Source organism: Oncorhynchus masou, chromosome 22 (genome assembly GCF_036934945.1).
Source record: "Oncorhynchus masou masou isolate Uvic2021 chromosome 22, UVic_Omas_1.1, whole genome shotgun sequence".
Taxonomy (NCBI): Eukaryota; Metazoa; Chordata; class Actinopteri; order Salmoniformes; family Salmonidae; genus Oncorhynchus; species Oncorhynchus masou.
This window is the reverse complement of record NC_088233.1, coordinates 43830465-43850845: the sequence shown is the minus strand read 5'-3', so window position 1 is coordinate 43850845 and position 20381 is coordinate 43830465. Positions and strand designations below refer to the sequence as shown.

Below are 20381 nucleotides of genomic sequence, written 5' to 3'. Positions count from 1 at the left end.
TTGAATAATTTCCAAATGTACTGGAAACTGAGGACTACATGTGAGATGCCATGGGTGTGTTGCTTTATTACAATGAATAAACTTATTTTTCCATTAGTGTCTCAGAACATGCACTGAAAAGTACTTTGAGATTGAAAGTATTACTCTATCATTGTGCTTAACCCCTTACAGCGTCAAATGAATACCTACGCTAAAACGTTACCACAAATGCAATCAAAATCAAATGCAAACAGTTTATTGAAACATTAAAAAGTTGAAATTACAAGCAGATGGTTGGTGGCAGTAAGCAGAGGAAACAAAAACATGCTTTATACATGGTAGTATACCCATTGCCTTCATACACAGCATCTTATTTTTAATCCAAATGGACAACTACTTTCTGTCCCCCAGTAATTGGAGAACACAAGGTAAATTTGCCTGTTAAAGTGGTAAGTGCACACAATCCAAAACCAGAAACTACACATACATTTTATGCAAACATATTTACAATACTGGAGTATTAATCAATAATTATAAACTATTAGGAATCTTCCGTGCTGATCAGTTAAAATGGAAACATATGTAGTACTGACAGGAAATTTTCACAAACCTATACGAAGGCAATTGAGTTTATTACGTCGCTTTGAGTGAGGTAGCAAATTGTTTATAATTCTGTAGGAGATGTGCGTTACTGTACATTTTTCAACAGCACTCTCCTGGAGCAGCATAGCATCCTTAAAAACAAACTCGCTGAGCATAGTCAGTTATAATTTGTGGTCAAAGGGATACTTCGGGATTTTGAACAATGAAGCCCTTTGTCTACGTCGCCGGAGTCTGATGAACTCACGGACACCATTTATGTCTCTGCATCCAATCCAGTATGAAAGAAGTTAGAGGTAGTTTTGCGAGCCAATGCTAACTAGCATTAGTGCAATGACTGGAAGTCTATGGGATCTACTAGCATGCTAGCAGTTACCATAGACTTCCAGGCACTAATGCCAGTTAGCAACTTTCTTCAAACTGCAATCAGACAATTAATCCGACCCTGGAAACAAAATTAAGGGCTTCAAGTATCCCTTTAAGCTTTCACACCCTACGATTGCAAGCCTGAGAGATGGAGGCAGGGCAAATTTCCACACATCTAAGGAAGTATATTTCTGGCATTTTGATGAACTACGATATTAATGCTCTAAGCAGTGCATCTTTCATAACCAGTAACTCTGTCATTGGTAGATAAAAGATGAACAAGATTAGAAATGTAGCCTTCATTTGAGGGAAGGAAGCAAATTGTGAATTTCATTTTACAGGGAGGAAGTCCCTTTTTTAAATAAATAGCTGAACATATCAAAACAATCTGGTCTTATGGTGCAGATGTCCAGTCAGGTCCAGAACTATAGGCACCCTTGATAAAGATGAGAAAAGATAAAACTACTGAGGCTGTTTGGCCATGCACACCCGTGGTGCTTTGGTGTCAGAAGAATGAACCCCATACCTTGTGTAAAATGTTAAAGGCAATGGTGCAGTGAAATTCACCCAGTACCAGGACATTTTAGCCAAAAACCTGGAAGCTTGAATTTGGCCACAAGTGGATCTTTCAGCAAGACAATAACCCCAAGCACACACCAAATTCCACAAAAGAAAATGGTTAATTAACCAAAAAAAAAAAATCAACATTTTGACATAGCCAACTCAGTATCCGGACTTGAACCCCATTCAAAAATCTGTAGTTTGAATTGAGGGCAGTCCATAAGGGCAGACAAAGAATATCAAGGATCTGGGAAGATTCAGTATGGAGTAATCTGCCCCCCCCATCTTTTGCAACAGAAAGTATTACTTGTTAAATCAATTATCCTTCTGGGAGCAACTGTATTATAAAAAAGTCCCATAAAAATATAGCTCACTATGTATTTATTTTATAAAGTATTTTTTGCTCATCTTCATCAAGGGTGCCAATCATTTTGTACCTGACTGTACATGATTCAGTTATGACAAACATGAAACATGTGGGGAGAGAGAAGTAAATCAAAGTCCTAAAAAAGAGCAAATCTCAATTCGTCCACTGTCACTCATATTTTTCCTTTGAGTAAAATGTGGCTTACCCCAAATATGGCAATGAAAGATCTGAATTTGGGCTTGAAAGTTTGCTTTGAACTCAGATAAATAGGTCCCTGGACACTGTACTATGCTAAGTCCACCCAAACCTTCCCTTCTGCCGAGGCTACATGATTGAAGTGATGCGTGTTGTGCTGAGACAGGTTTTAGGTTAAGAGATCGCCAGTCACTGGATGTCCTGCCTATTGGTCCCGTTTCTCCTTAACTGGGGCAGGCTCCTCAGCTCCATTCACGCTCCTGGTTCCAGTCCTTCAGGCCCTCTGGCAGGCTGGTGTCCTCTTCAAAACTGCCAGTCCCCTCCACAAACTCCTCATATGTCAGCTTCTCCTTAAACGGCCGTGGCCCCAGCAGCTCCAGCAGCTCCGCCTTGTACAGGACCTCCTTCTCTAGGAGATACTTCCCCACCTGGGGAGACAGGAAAAGAACAGTAATGTTGCAGTGAGCTCAGTGACATTCATGACACATCAGAAATGACAGAGCCAAAGAGCAGCTCTAGGGACTACTAGGTTGTTTTAGCTCAGAAATATATAATATATATAAGAATTCATAAAAATCCAAATAGCTTCACAGATCTATATTGTAAAGGGTTTAAACAGTTTCCCATGCTTATTCAAAGAACCATAATAAACATGCACCTGTGGAATGGTCATTAAGACACTAACAGGCAGTAGGTAGTTAAGCTCACAGTTATGAAAACTTAGGAAACGAGAGGCCTTTCTACTGACTATGAAAAAAAAAAAATCCCCAGGGTCCCTGCTCATCGGTGTGAACATGCCTTAAGCATGCTGCAAGGAGACATGAGGACTGCAGATGTGGCCAGGGCAATAAATGGCCAAATCCGTACATGACTAAGACAGCGCCATAGGGAGACAGGACGGGCAGCTGATCGTCCTCGCAGTGGCAGACCATGTGTAACACCTGCACAGGATCGGTACAGCTGAACATCATACCTGCGGGACAGGTACAGGATGGCAACTGCTCGAGTTACACCAGGAACACACAATCCTTCCTTTAGAGCTCACTGTCCACAATAGACAGAGGCTAGATGGAGGGCTTGTAGGCCTGTTGTAGTAAGGCAGGTCCTCACCAGACATCACCGGCAACAACATCACCTATGGGCACAAACCCACTGTCGCTGGACCAGACAGGACTGGCAAAAAAAGTTCACTGACAAGTTCCAGTTGTGTCTCAGGGGTGAAGGTCGGTTTTGCGTTTATCGTCAAAGGAATGAGCGTTAGACCGAGGCCTGTACTCTGGAGCAGGGTCGATTTGGAGGTGGATGGTCCGTCATGGTCTGGGGAAGTGTGTCACAGCATCATCGGACTGAGCTCGTTGTCATTGCAGGCAATATCAATGCTGTGCGTGACAGGGAAGACATCTTCCTCCCTCATGTGGTACCCTTCCTGCAGGCTCATCCTGACATGACCCTCCAGCTTCAGAATGCCACCAGCCATACCGCTCATTCTGTGCATGATTTCCCGCAAGACAGGAATGTCAGTGTTCTGCCATGGCCAGCGAAGAGCCCGGATCTCAATCCGATTGAGCACATCTGGGACCTGTTGGCTCGGCGGGTGAGGGCCAATCCCCCTAGAAATGTCCAGGAACTTGCAGGTGCCTTGGTGAAAGACTGGGGTAACATCTCACAGCAAGGACTGGCAAATATGGTGCAGTCCATGAGGAGATGCACTGCAGTACTAAACGCAGCTGGTGGCCAGAACAGACATGGACCCCCCCCCTTTGTTAACTTCTAAGGTAGAGGGCAGCATTTGGAATTTTGGATGAAAAGCATACCCAAATTAAATTGCCTTCTACTCAGGCCCAGAAGATAGGATATGCATATAATATAATTAGTAGATTTGGATAGAAAACGCAAAAAATTCCAAAACTGTTAAAATAATGTCTGAGTAACAGAACTGATTTGGCAGGCGACAACCTGAGAAATAATTCAGGAAGTAGGAATTTTTTGTTGTAGTTTTCTATTAAATGCCATTACAGTAGCCATTGACTTAGGACTCAAATTGCAGTTCTATGCCTTCCACTAGATGTCTTGTCTTTAGAAATAGTTTCAGGCTTGTATTCTGAAAAATGAGGGAGTAAGAGCAGTCTGAATGAGTGGACCCTGCTGTGTCAGAGCTTATTCATGTGTGCGACCAGAGATTGCCTTTCTTGTTTAGCTTTTATATTGACGATGTTATTGTCCAGTTGAAATATTGTAGATCATTTAGGCTAAAAACCACCCAAGGGTTGAATATAATCATCGTTTGGCATGTTTATGGACTTTAAAGATACATTTAGATTTTTTGTCTGCCTGTTGAGACCGCGTTTGAGCCTGTGGATTACTGAAGAAAACACGAACAAAAGAGAGGTTTTCAGATATAAAGAGACTATCAAACAAAAGGAACATTTATTGAATAAATTAATGTCTTCCGAGTACAAACATGAAGAGCAAAGGTAAGGGATTAATTCTCTACTTCTGACTTGTGTAACTCTTATACTTGGCTAGTTACTGTTTGTAAATGATGTCTGCTGGGCTATGTTCTCAAATAATTGTAAGGTATGCTTTCACCGTAGAGCATTTTTGAAATCTGACAGTGGTTGGATTCACAAGAAGTTAATCTTTAAACATGTTTTTCTAATGAGTATTTCTATATTTGAATTTGGCGCTCTGCAATCTCACTGGATGTTGGCCAGGTGGGATGCTAATGTTCCACATACCCTAGAGAGGTTAAGGGACACATTACTCCATTTATGTTAGTCACATGTCTGTGGAACTTGTTCAGTTTGTCTGTTGTTGAATCTTGTGTATGAACATATGTTAAGTTTGCTGAAAATAAACACAGTTGACAGTTTGAGGGAGTCTCTTTTTCTGCTGAGATGAGATGGTGTACCCTTGATAAGACAGCATAAAGAGTACTCTGAAAACCTTGGAACGACATGATGTTCATGTAGGTCAATGCAAGTCTCACCATGTCCACACACTCCCTCTTGTCCATAATGAGCTCCATGGTCCTCTGGTAGGCGCTGTCCACCAGGTCTCGGACCTCCTGGTCTATGAGCTCTGCCGTGGCCTCGCTGTAAGGTTTAACCATCGCCATCTCCCCCTGCTGAGGCAGGTCAAACGACATATGGCCAACCTTCTCATTCATCCCAAACTGCACTACCTAGAGGGCAGAAGTGATGTGTGTGGGGATCATAAATAGAACAGGTACTATGACAAAGCAACACTTCCCAAAACAAATTCCTATCAACATTGTTGAATCGTGACCATTGCTTTTTTGACTATCTGGGGAGTCATTTAAAAAGCTCTGGGCACAGTTTTTCAAAAGTCATCTAGGTTTCACCTATAAGAGATTATTAAATGCATAGAAATAGTATGAATAGAACAGATGAATCATTGACTTGAATGGGGACTCCTATTTCTATGCATTTAATCCTATCCGATAGGCGAAATCCAGATAGATAACCTTGTGTGGAATTTACATTGGACATGACTGTAAAAACAACATCAGGAAAACAAGCACCAAGTGACTGACTTAAGACATCTGTTCCCAAGTATAGAGAGATGTGATAGGATACAAAATGTAAGGAAGGTTTCAAATGATTATGTTTTAGTCAAACATCTCTGTTTGGGCTTCTTGCTGTCAATTTGACCATCCGCTCCAGAAAAAAGTCCCGCGGCTTAATCTAGTTGATGATCCTTGCAGTACCTGTGCGTAGGCTGACTGGGTGACCTTCTTCAGGTCGTCCTGAGCTCCTGTGGTGATTTTCTCAAAGAAGACCTGTTCAGCTACACGTCCTCCCAGCATCATACACATCCTGTCTAACAGCTGCTCCCGCGTGTACAGGTACTGCTCCTTGGGAATGTAGTGGGCATACCCTAACCCCTTCCCTCTGGGGATGATGGACACCTAGAGGAAGAGAAGAGGAACACATGGCATTAGAATAGTGAAAGAAAATCCACTTTACAAATCCAGGGTTCATACGCATTTTGACAGAAGAAATTTTATGACTTTTCCATGACTTAAACAAGTTTCCATGACCAACAATTTGCAGCGTCTCTATGAAAGTATATCGACACAGGTAGGGTACTCTCTGATCCCATGTACCATCTCTGTTCGTTGTGCAACGCTCTTAATGCCCCACAAAGTATAAAATATTTAAAATTAAATGGCTATGGTAAGCTACAAATAATTGTATTCTGCTGAAGCAAGCCCACAAATTCTCTTCAGGAAATGTACCTTTTCTGGGGCGGCAGGGTAGCCTAGTGGTTCAAGCGTTGGACCGGAAGGTTGCAAATTCAAACCCCCTCGTTCTGCCCCTGAACAGGCAGTTAACCCACAAGCAGTCATTGACAATAAGAATTTGTTCTTAACTGACTTGCCTGGTTAAATAAAAGTAAAATAAATAAAATTGTGTTTACTTTGCAGGCTGACTAGCATCTATTGAGTTGCAATGTCTCATACATTGGATTCCCAAATCAACTGGAAGTATATCTGCAAAACAAGTTGAAGCCACATAATGCAAGAGAAATGCTACATCTAATCTTTTTCCCTAAAATTACTGTTAGTCACATGATTCAATTCACTGAGGAAGTGAATCATTTGTTTAAAAAAAGTTTAAAATGATTCTTTCCTAAATTTAAATCAACGTTGTATGGCCTTATTTGCGAGTGTCATTGGAAAGTTTAGGTCAAGACATGAAACCAATGTTAACTAGCAGGTACAATATATATTTTGAATTGGCTACGTAGTTACTAGTTTGTTCTTTATAGGCTAGGCCTACCTGCTGCTGCAAGGTCCAACTGTCTCTCCCGCCTGACATGTACTGTATGTTTAACTGATAGATGCGCACACGTCAATGTTTTTAAATGCAAGTATTTTGTCTTGAATGTCTTTCTTTGTGTCGGACAGTGTTTCACTTAGCTGGTAATAGCCGGATTTTGTAAAAAATAAAATAATGAAAAGCCAATAAATACAATTGGAGCTGGTCAATTGTCCAGTAGGAGGAGAAAAATCGCATTGTGAAATATTTCATTTTAACCGATTCATTGGTTGAAATACCAGTCGTGTAGCGTGAGAGCTGCTGATACAGCTCTAAAAGCGGTTTGTTGATGCTGGAGTGAAACGTGTGCTTTTTATAAGCCCCATCATTGCGCAACAATTCTAAAGGCAATCACATGTAAAAAGATTATATATAAACAAAAGACCACGATAAATTATATATATATATATTTTTCTCCCTCAAAATGGTAAATTGAAGCGAGCTTCCCATTCAAGTGCACAGGCAACTAGCGCAGGCTTCAGCGCTTCACACCACTTTGCAATGAGCTGGAAACCTTTGCATTTTGAAAACACGTACTTGTTTAAAACCTTAACGTTTTACTACATATGGAGGCGTCTTACCTTGCTTCAAAGTAGACTAGACAATTTTACCAAACCTGCAGGCAGTCATTTCATTTTATAAAGACTTCCTTCCATACGCCATTGAAACTAGTAGCCTTTATTTCATTTTCCAGCAGCCAAACGCACACTCCTAGTCGTTTCATATTTAGATATTCCCTCCTACATTTCCAATGGATATCTTCATCGAGATAACAATGGTGTTCTCGCAAATTACATTACTGAACGAACATTCCGGTGTTGCCTAATTGCCTTGTGCTAATTTCTGCACTTATGTGAATAAATAATGGTTTATCAACATTAAGCTAAACGTTTTGATCTGTTGCATGAGACTCATTGCTTTTTAACGTGTTCTGCATGTAGCCCATAGCCTTCTGGTTGTATACATTTGGGATCTATCATCAGAGAACTGCCATAGTCTGTTTGGAATAGGCCATTTCATTCTGGCACAGAAGGACAAGCATTAGGTAAACGTTTTACTATGGGGGATAGTAGATAGATAAGCTGGTGATTTTGATGTTCGTTACTCATCTTGTTGGCTGAAGAAAAGTACATGTGGACAGTTAGGCGGTGCGTGGGTTTCACGTTCGGGGAAGCTAATAAATGCACATTTATAATGAAGCATTCTCATATTTGCAGACATATGTAAGATAAGCTAATAATCACTGTTCGCAAAAAGTAGTGGAGTAGGCCATGGCTATATCACAGGAAAATGTTGTCCTTTCATCAACACATTTCATGCAATTCTACTACATTGTATGACTGGAGACTTTAAAAAAATATTCTGCTAATATGACAAGTTACAGGCTAGCCAACTCTGGGCCTACGGGGAGACAAATACAGTGACTTCCAACTAACCTGGAAGAAATTGTCCAAAAAACAGAAATGGCAATGACCCAATGATAAAGACAGATACTATGCACACTTACTGGGGATATGGCCGACGTTCTCCGCTGGTGCTAATAAGATACGCTACTCAATTAAGTTGATATTAAGACAGATTGGAGTCTTTTCAATGTCTTCTATTTACAGCAATAGCCATTTCTTTCGTGACTGTATTTTGAACTATTGCGATATCCCTGGCTGAGTCTCTGCCTTTCACTGACTGTCGTAACTGAATTTGGTATTTGCTGCTCGCTCTGCACAAATTGCGGCCCCTTCCCGAACGTAGTCTATACGAATTAAAACAAGCCATAACTTATTTTTTAGGCTAATGTTCCTCTGTGGCCAAATCATGTTGTTTTCTAATATAACCTATTATTTTTTTATTTATTTTGGCTATTTAAATGTACTTTAGGGAAAGGGTCCGAGCCTTTTGCTCGCGCCACCTATGTATTCTAACATCGGAATTCGGTAAGAACGACGCACATGGTCGAATCAGAGTTGCATGTTCTATTAAGATGAACGCCAATAAACTAAACATGTGATTTCTGGCATTCTGAGCACCGTGTGAGGACCCCCTAATCAGATTGCACAACCAACGCATATGGATCCGGTAAATTAAAACGCTGCCAGTCAAATGACAGGCACCACATTTTCCTAATGGAAGGAACCCAGTAAGACCACTTGTCGCCATTGGCGTCGGCAAATGCGAATCCTGATAAATCAAAACCTTGAGCAATGGCCCACTCCAACACATGCAGGTGATTTAATATCTATGGGTGATACGCACAAAGAGTAAAGTGTCATTCGGATCCTGGCTGATATTTTTATTTGATTGATAAAATATAAATATGGTACGTAAATAAATCACATTAAGAGAAATTATTATCTGCTCAAATTTCCAGTAACAATTTAAAAATGCCATGTCTTTTCATGACACCATCTCACTGTATCCACACGTGGTTGAATCATGTATTAAATAAATCACATCAAATCATAGCCCAACACTGTGGCTAGGCTTCAAAACAAACGGACATAGGGCACCTCATGAAATGACCTCAACTGCCACACAAAGAGGCCACTGCAGACTGCTACCTTCACAGGGATCTAGTAAGCTCAGAATCATGGTTGGACAGTATAATGACTTTAAGAAGTCTCACAGGTCTCCTTTTATTGATTCATGTGTAGGTCAGAGGCCAAACAGCTGGCCTTCACTCACACCAACAAAGGAGTGGAGGGTGCTGCAGAGTTTATAGTATGCAGTGCTCAAAAATATTTTTTTAATAGTAATATTATTTATTTGTTTGGTAACCCCCAACCAAATAAACAAAGCAAGGCCTTTAAAGAGGGCATTACCTTCAGCAGTGGGTCAGCATGTTCCAAGAACCAGCCCACTATTGCATGTCCAGCCTCATGGTATGCTACAGTCTTCTTTTCATTGGGCTGCAGCACCTGGGTCTTCTTCTCAAGACCTACAGGGAGATAACGAGAGAGAAATAATGGAAGTTTCCATTGAATCCCCACCAATTTCCCAAATATGTAACATTTACAAATCAGACACCACACAATAAGAGAATGCGCTGGAAGACACTGTACCCACCGCCGACGACCCTGTCGATGGCCTGCTCAAAGTGTTTTCCTTCCACATGTGGGTTGAGGTGCCTAGCAGCAATTAGGGCAGCTTCGTTGCACACGTTAGCTATGTCGGCTCCTGATGAAGACCGAGAGGATGTTTTTTTTTTTAAAGTCAAGATAATCAACATGGCATCTTCTCACAGAGCAGCTCAACTTGCCAGTGAAGCCTGGTGTGGCGGCAGCCATCTTCCTGGCCAATCCGTCTTTGGCTATAGCAGGGTCCAGTTTAATGGGCTGTAAGTGCACTTTGAAGATGGACGCTCTGCCTTTGATGTCAGGTGGGCCTGAAACATTGACATTTATTACATTAAGAAGTGCTCATAGTCTGCTGATTTTAAAATTGTTATGTATGGGTTATAAATGTGTTATGAAGTCCTTATGTAAGGTGTACATAGTCTTACCAAATGGTATTAGATATCATTACAAATATGCAGCAAGTTGACATAACACTGAAATTGCCTGAGCTCCAGTTTAATTTTATGATTCCATACCTATGTAAATCTGCCTGTCAAATCTACCAGGCCTCATGAGTGCAGGATCCAAGATGTCCGGTCTGTTGGTACCCGCCAGGACAACCACGTTGGTGCTGGTATCGAACCCTAGAAGAAAAATACCAGGGAATGAAACTTACAGTATACGCATTACAGTTCACAAAGTAAACCATTTAGAGTAATGGTGGACAATAACAGCTTTATAACAGATGAAATCACAGAGTAACAAACAGGGGACACATCAGATTAACAAACATTATGATAGTGATATTAGATGGGGAAACTTTCACCCATACTTACCATCCATCTCCACTAGCAGCTGGTTGAGAGTGTTCTCCTGCTCACTCTGGCCCCCAAAATCTCCCCCACCCCTCTTGCGGCCCACAGCGTCTATCTCATCTATGAACAGGATACAAGGGGCGTTCTTCCGGGCCATGGTAAACATGTCTCTCACCTACAGGGAGAAAACTGTCAATACTAGGTCCTTAAAACAGCTTAATTCACAGCCTCTAAGCAAAGTATTTCTAGTAAAATGGATTGAAATGTATCCCTGTGGTTAGCTAGCTATAACTACTTTCAGCTATAATCTAAAATGTGCATAATTTGACTTGAAATGGATGTTAATGAAATCAGCTGTAAGTGTTCCCTCTGGCTCTATTGTATACTCACCCTGGCAGGCCCAACACCCACAAACATCTCCAGGAACTCTGAGCCATTGACTGTGATGAAGGGGACGTTGGCTTCTCCTGCTGTGGCTTTGGCCAGCAGGGTCTTGCCTGTGCCTGGAGGTCCAGAGAGCACAGCACCCTGAGAACACACACATGAAATTTAAAATACCTGAAACAGTATCTGATATGAAAGTCTAAAAAAGGGACATTCACTTGTGAAAAGTCATCATACCACATCTAAAATCAAAACATTGAAAGGTGTTTCAGGACTAGTATGACTGCAGTTGTCCCATCCCTTACCTTTGGGATCTTGGCCCCCAGGGTCAGGTACTGCTGGGGGTTCTTCAGGAAGTTAACAAACTCCAGGATCTCCAGCTTGGCCTCCTCACAGCCGGCAACATCCTTGAACTTGGTATTTATGTTGTCCATCAGCTTCGCTGGTGATTCCCTTATGCTGGATGGGGTGTAGGCTGTCCAATCACCACCTCCCATTGGTCTCCGTCGCAGGGAGAAGAGCAGGAAACCAATCAACCCCAGGGTGGTGATCACGTGCATCAATAATGTCCTGTCAGAGGACAAATTATAAAAGGTCTCAGTTAAAACATCTGCTTGAAAGTGAAATTTGACTCATTAGTCTGCCTCTAATTTTGGCGTGAGCAAGAGTCGAGCCCGGTGGAGGCATGAATTGCTGAGGTGTGTGTAGTATTTTTCTTCTAGCCTCGTGTGTACACAAAATCCCCTCAAGAATAGTAAAATGTGGGGACATTTCCCACATCCCCATGAGGACAAACACCATTTTAAGTGTCGGTTTACAATTAGGGTAAGGGGTTGAGATTCAATTTAAATGGAATTTGTAGGTTCCCCCAAGGATAGACAAACAAGTTAGGGCAGCACGATATGGGCAAATAATCCAATTGCAATTTTTGTACCAAATATTGCAATTTCAATAGAGATTATAGATCAACTCACTTGGGCAAACTGTTCATAGAATAATCATTCTAATTTTATGGTTGGAATACAGTGGGCACTTTTGTTTGGCATGACAAATGAAAAAGGGAAGAGTTGGTTGCCATGGAACCCTAATTAGATTGAAATCGATGGGTACATTCAGACAAACAGAATATTCTTTGCCTTTTCCTCTGATTAAGAAAACTGTTGAACAAAAAATGCTGATATACTCGACCACTGGTACCAGCCTGTATTAGAGCAAAGGTATGCTAGCAGGATTTTCCCTATCAGTGGATTTAGCTAGCCCGCTAGCTATAGATGGGTATTTTTTGGGGCACATTTGCAGCTTGCTAAAGACCAAGTAACTAGCATTTTGCAGAGAACAAGTTACAAACCAATAGTAAAATATAGAAAATTTTGATTTATATTAAGAGAGATTCTCTGGTACTTTTATACTTTTTAGCCAGTAGTTCTGAAAGTATACTGAACAAAAATATAAACGAAGCAATTAGATTTTATTGAGTTACAGTTCATAAGAAAATCAGTCAATTGAAAAATTAGGCACTAATCTATGGATTTTACATGACTGGGCAGGGGTGCAGCCACAATGGGTAGGCCCACCCACTTGGCAGCCAGGACCACCCACTGGGGAGCCAGGCCCAGCCAATCAGAATGAGTTCATCCCCACAAAGGGGCTTTATTACAGACGATCCCGCAGGTGAAGAAACCGGATGTGGAGGTCCTGGACTGGCATTACACATTGTCTGTGGTTGGGAGGCCCGTTGGACACACTGACAAATTTTCTAAAACAGACAGCTTATGGTAGAGAAATTAATATTAAATTCTCTACAAACAGCTCTGGTGGACATTCTTGCAGTCAGCATGCAAATAGCTCACTCCCTCAACTTGAGACATCTGTGGCATGGTGTTGTGTGACTGAACTACACATTTTAAAGTGGTCCTTTATTGTCCCCAGCACAATGTGCACCTGTGTAATGATTGTGCAGTTTAATCAGCTTCTTGATATACCACACCCGTCAGATGGATGATCTTGGCAAAGGAGAAATGCTCACAGAAAAAAAAAAAAAAAAAAAAAAAAAAAAAAAAAGCTTTTTGTACATTTCTGGGACTTTTAACAGCTCGTGTTAGGGGACCAAAACTTTACATGTTGTGTTTACATTTTTGTTCAGTGTAGCATTCATGAGAAAAAAAGTGGGCCCCAGAAATTGGGTACTACATCACATACAGCTATGTGCGCCACGTCATTGCTTCCCCTCAGTCTCCTGTGTGCATCTTGCTAGCTGTCACACGAATGGAGGGGCTGAAGCTCATTGGATGAAACTCAAATTGTTATGGGGCTGGCCCAACGTGGGGGAAATGCCCCAGTATGGCTTTCAGAAAAGTCGCTTTCAAACTTGAGATTGTGGCTATTTGAGGTAAGAAATTCTGCATGTATGAACTACACATTAAAACACATCAAGCCCAATGCCGTAAGTTTGGAAAAATGCTTACTAGTCAAAGTTCTGGAGCAGGTCTTTAAAGAATCAGTGGAAATGCTCATTGTTCCGGTTTAGAGAAAAAAAAAGAAGAAAAATCAGTTGACTGCATGGTGTTTGGTGAATGCATGCAGAGTGAATCTCGAGCATGAGGAACGGGGCTTGGAGTGTGGGATTGGGAAGTGTCAAAAATAGGAGAGATCGAGAACTGCACCAACTCGAGCAATAACTCAAAAGTAAATAAATTAAAAATGGTGTTACAGACGGCTAAGTGGCGTTTCAAAATAGTCACAACGATATGGATATTGCGCATGTCAATATTGCAATTTCTATTAAAATGTGATTAATAGCGCAGCCTGTGTGTGTATTAACTCACCAGTCACGGTTTGAGCTGTACACAACGGCTGCCCTATGAGAGGACTCCACGCCCAGCTCATCGTAAGCCGCCTCCAAGTTCCTCTCGAAGGTGTCCACACTACCGATGTTAAACCACACATGGCTCTGGTGAAAGACCACCAACACACGTCAATAACGTCAACCTCGTCGATAAGGCTGCAGCTTCCAATGTAACCACAAAATACTAACTTCAATTAAATCTTGTTTGCTATATTCTACTGAAAGACGATTCATCCTGAGTGAATCTAAATCAAGCGAGTCATCATGCTATCGTCTAAAGTTTGTCACCGTTTCAGATCCAGGGAATGGTCCGTTTCCACCTACCTCATCAGCTCCTGGTAATGGAATGACTCTCACATACTGTTTGTTGACAACCACTAAACAGTCAACCTGTGAAGAGAAAACTGTTTAGGAAGGCCTAGTTGTAAAGAAACCAACATGACAGATCGATGGAAACAAAAAATAAGTTCTGTAACTGAGCAATTACATCAAGAATATTAAAAATCAGCATGCATTTCCATGTACAGTAATCTCACTGAATTGTTTCATTTTGTTCTTACCATTCCTCTGCCAAGGTAATGATGGACAAAGTCCTTCCAGGTGATCTCCTTGGCTGTGTCACTGAACTGATTGTAGAGTGCGGCAGATGATATCCCAGTTACTAACATTGCCAGTGCGCGGAACTCCTTCTCATCCCATGGGATGTCTCCCTAGTAAGGCAGAGGAAAGGGTTAACATAGGAGAAAAATCATTTTAAAAAAGTCCCATGTTGAAGTATCTGCATTCAGTTCCACAGAAAAATCACGAGTAGCTGTAAACATCCCTCAGAATAGGGCGGTGGTTCCCAAAAGGTTTTGGTTACTGTGCCACCAACTGAATTTCGCTCTGCCTGGAGTACACCCTCATGTGCATTTTAGCAGTTAGCCTACGGTCTCATGAGTCTTCAAGTACCTCTGGTTGGGAAGCAATGGGATAGGGAGAAATACTGTAAGACCATTCACAGCACATACCTTCTTCATGCGGCTCCACCAACTTCCCCCTGCTCTTCTCCTGCCACTTCGACGGCCTCCCCTGCCACGTGATTCCCTCCCTTTGCCAAGCAAGAGTGAATGATAGCATTACATTGGTCCAGCCAGTGTTGATTAATAGAACCCATCTAGGTTGGGAGAGCGAGTCAGGGCAACCTAGGTCGATGCTTAGACCAATCTTTATGAGTAAGATCTCCCTTATGGAGAGCTTACATCAAAAGATAAGTTGATCTGAATTTGCATTAGACTGCATAGTTCATGAAGCTAACACAGGACATTTCTTAGACACAGCTCTTGGGTCTTACCTTTTGGAGGCTCAGCAGAGTAAAGTAGTCCATGAGATGAATATAATCCATGCGATGACAACTTATTTTGTGCAAGAATCTGAAGAGGAAAGCATTGAGAGTTATCATAGCTGGTTTAGCTAGCTACTTGGCTAGTCAGTTGAGCTACTGCCTAGTAACGTTAGTAGCTATGTTAGCTAAATTTAGCAACAAAAAGAGAAACTCAGCTGTTAATTTTCAGCAAACTAAACATATGTTCATACAAACATTTACACAAAAGATTCAACTGAGACAAACTGAACAAGTTTCAGACATGTGACTAACAGAAATGGAATAATGTGTCCCTAAACAGAGGGGGGATAAAAATCAAAAGTAGCAATCAGTATCTGGTGTGGCCACCAGCTGCATTAAGTACTGCAGTGCATCTCCTCGTGGACTGCACCAGATTTGCAGATCCAGGCTCGTCGCTGGCCAGACAGAACACTGACATTCCTGTCTTACAGGAAATCACGCACAGAACGAGCAGTATGGCTGGTGGCATTGTCATGCTGGAGGGTCATGTCAGGATGAGCCTGCAGGAAGGGTACAACATGAGGGAGGAGGATGTCTTCCCTGTAACACACAGGGTTGAGATTGCCTGCAATGACAACGAGCTCAGTCCGATGATGCTGTGACACACCGCCCCAGACCATGACGGACTCTCCACCTCCAAAGCGATCCCAATCCAGAATACAGGCCTCGGTGTAACACTCATTCCTTCAACGATAAACACAAATCCACCCATCACCCCTGGTGAGACAAAACCACAACTTGTCAGTAAAGAGCACTTCTTGCCAGTCCTGTATGGTCCAGCGACAGTGGATTTGTGCCCATAGGGGACGCTGCTGGTGTTGTCTGGTGCCTTATAACAGGCCTACAAGCCCTCAGTCCAGCCTCTCAGCCTATTGCAGACAGTCTGAGCACTGATGAAGGGATTGTGCATTCCTGGTGTACCTCAGGCAGTTGTGATGATCAGATGTACCGATGTTGTTACACGTTGTCTGCCACTGCAAGGACGATCAGCTGCCCATTCTGTCTCTCTGTAGCGCTGTCTTAGGCATCTCACAGCACAGACATTGCAATTTATTGCCCTGGCCACATCTTTTTTTTACCAGGTAGGCAAGTTGAGAACAAGTTCTCATTTACAATTGCGACCTGGCTTTCTGGCCAAGATAAAGCCAAGCAGTTCGACACAGAATTACACATGGAGTAAAAACAAACATACAGTCAATAATACAGTATAAACAAGTCTATATACGATGTGAGCAAATGAGGTGAGATAAGGGAGGTAAAGGCAAAAAAAGGCCATGGTGGCAAAGTAAATACAATATAGCAAGTAAAACACTGGAATGGTAGATTTGCAATGGAAGAATGTGCAAAGTAGAAATAAAAATAATCTGCAGTCCTCATGCCTTTGGCATGCTGCTAGGAGGCACGTTCATGCAGATGAGCAAGGACCCTGGGCATCTTTCTTTTGGTGTTTTTCAGAGTCAGGAGAAAGTCCTCTTTAGTGTCCAAAGTGTTCATAACTGTGACCTTAATTGCCTACCGTCTGTAAAATGTTGGTGTCTTAACGACCGTTCCACAGGTGCATGTTCATTAATTGTTTATGGTTCATTGAACAAGCATGGGAAACCGTATTTAAACCCTTTACAATATAGATCTGTGAAGTTATTTGGATTTTTACGAATTATCTTTGAACGACAGGGTCCTGAAAAAGTGACTTTTTGTTGTTGCGGAGTTTAGTTAAGAGGCACAGATAGTCCTGACAGTCTGTATGCTGTAACGTTATAGAACTAGCTAACTAGAATGGCTAATTAGCGTACACCTAATTTCAGTTGGCTGAATGATCACATAAAACAATCTTACCCTGACAGAACAGCCACGGTAGACGGGCAGCACAGATACATTCTTTGCCGACACCACTGAACTGCGTACACAAGGTTTTGCTGCGATCCGTAAAGGCAAAACAGCGGTCGAGAGAAGCCCCAACATTTGAGCCATTCTCTGGCTGCCACTTGCCGTCCACTCTGAGAAATAATATCTGATTTTCTTGATATGCTGTCCTCTTACACTTCAGCGGTGTCATAATATTAAATAACAGCCACAGTACTTGGCTTTTAAATGCAAGAACGTCGTCCAGAGTTTGACCATTGAGGACTCCAATAACCTGACCATAATCATGCCTGACACGATTTATGTTGGAATGGACAAAAAATTGTATGTATTATTTGGATATGGTTGACAAATTATATAAATGTAAGCATATTCAAAATGAAATGAAAAAAGTATACGAAGTGTTCAATAGATACAAGTGTACAGCTTTAATAAAAATAAAATCATCCATGCACGAATACGACGACTTTGGGTCCTTCTGCAGAACTCGATCTTGTTCTGTGGTTGGCTGATAAACACACGCGCACATTTCATCACGGACAAGCAATTTGACAGGTAGATTATACAATTTGCACATTTATGATGAACATACAAAAATAGAAATATCCAGCAATACTAAACACACAGGTAGCAGCAGTTGTCAGTAACTTAAATGTTTGTGATATCATTTTGATTTTGCCACCATATGACTTCAGTTTATCATCATCATCATCAAGACTTTTTCAAACACCATTTTTAGGAAATATTAGGAAAAATACAATTTCAATGTCAGTCATTTTGGCTCAATCTGATAGTATGCCATTTGTTCTTTATTAAATTTGTGTATATAAAAACAAGATCCAGAAAAGGTTATGCATTGCGGCAATGAGATAAATGACAAAATAAATCAACATTTATTTTAAATATATTGGTTTTCAGTGTTATGTTTATCTCAGGCCTTTTCATTAGGTGGGCAATGTTAAAACATATTAGAAGTTGATTTGTTTTTAACTTTTTTTCCCGCTGGTAGTTGAGGAAATTGTGCTAAAATGCATAATATCTGATCAATAAACATAAAAATAATTATGAAATAGATTAAAACAGATCCTAATCTTAGTGATCCAAGAAGAATTACGACAATACCTATGTAAGAATACTGTTGACTACAGTTCAGCATTCAACACTATTGTTCCCACCAAGCACGACACCAAGCTCAGAACCCTGCGTCTGGACACCACTCTCTGCAACTGGATCCTGGACTTACAGGCAGACCACAGGATGTGCAGTTTGGCAACAACACCTCCTCCACATTGGCTCCTGACACAGGGGCCCCACATGGGTGTGTCTTCAGTCCTATGCTGTACTCCCTGTTCACCGACAACTGTGTGGATTTACATGACACCAACTCCATAATGAAGTTTACTGACAACACCACGGTTGTAGGCCTGATAACCATCAACAACGAGTCAGCCTATAGGGAAGAGGTAAGTGAACTGGCATTGTGGTGTTATGACAACAACCTGTCCCTCAGCGTCAGCAAAACAAAGGAGTTGGTTGTTGACTTCAGGAAGCAGAGGAGGGAAAATGCCCCGATCCACAACAACATAACTGCAGTAGAGTTGGTCCCATTAGGCTCAGTTGGTAGAGCGTGGCACCTGCAACGCCAGGGTTGTGGGTTCGATTCCGACAGGGGACGAGTACGAACAAATATGAAAATGTATGAGCTCACTACTGTAAGTTGCTCTGGATAAGAGTGTCTGCTAAATGATTCAAATACACAAAAACATGTCAAATGTTAAGTTCCACGGAATCCACATCACCAAGGGCTTGTCATGGAACAACAATACCACCACTGTTGTCAAGAGGGCTCAACAGCATCTCTACTTCCTACATTGGCTGAAGAAATTTTGCATGCCACACCGAGTCCTCTCCAAATATCACTGCTGCACCATCGAGAGCGTCCAGACCGGTTGCATCACGGCCTGGTACGAGAATTGCTACATCCACAACTGCAAGGCCCTTCAGTGAGTGGTGAAGACGTCCCAGTACACCACTGGGACCGTGCTCCCAACCATCCAGGGCATCTACTCAAAACAGTGCCTGAGGAAGGAACGCAGCATCATCAAGACCCCACACACCTCAGCCACGAGCTGTTCTCTCACTTACCATCAGGCAGATGGTATTGGGAAATGAGGTCTGATACCAACAGGCTAAGAGACCGTTTCTATCTACAAGCCATCAGACTTCCGAACACTTGAGCTGGACTGACCACCTGCTAAGATTTTCTGCACCTTAGCACACAGACATACACACAATCAATATTACACTACCAATATACACTATCAATATACATTACCGTGCAAAAGTTTGGGGTCACTTAGAAATGTCCTTGTTTTTGAAAGAAAAGCACTTTTTCTGTCCATTAAAATAACATTGAATTGATCAGAAATCCAATCCAACATTATTATTTTATTTAGTAGCTACAACTCCCGTACGGGCTCGGGAGAGACGAAGGTTGAAAGTCATGCGTCCTCCGATACACAACCCAACCAGCCGTACTGCTTCTTAACACAGCGTGCATCCAACCCGGAAGCCAGACGCACCAATGTGTCGGAGGGTACACTGTGCACCTGGCAACCTTGGTTAGCGCGCACTGCGCCCGGCCAGCCACAGGAGTCACTGGTGCGCGATGAGACAAGGACATCCCAACCGACCAAGCCCTCCCTAACCCGGACGACGCTAGGCCAATTGTGCGTCGCCCCACGGACCTCCCGGTCGCCGCCGGTTACGACAGAGCCTGGGCGCGAACCCAGGGACTCTGATGGCACAGCTGGTGCTGCAGTACAGCGCCCTTAACCACTGCGCCACCCGGGAGGCCTCAGTGCAGACATTGTTAATGTTGTGAATGACTATTGTAGCTGGAAACGGCAGATTTTTTTATGAAATATCTACATAGGCGTACGGAGGCCCATTATCAGCAACCATCACTCCTGTGTTCCAATGGCATGTTGTGTTAGCTAATCCAAGTTTATCATTTTAAAAGACTAATTGATCATTAGAAAACCATTTTGTAATTATGTTAGCGCAGCTGAAAAGCTGTTGTCCTGATTAAAGAAGCAATAAAACTGCCCTTCTTTAGACTAGTTGAG

General features: G+C 42.0%; 1 pseudogene; it reads right to left on the bottom strand.

The window, feature by feature from the left end:
• Positions 1–219: 219 nt before the first annotated feature.
• On the bottom strand, positions 220–17551 carry LOC135509553 (AFG3-like protein 1; annotated as a pseudogene).
• Between the last annotated feature and the right edge of the window lie 2830 nt (positions 17552–20381).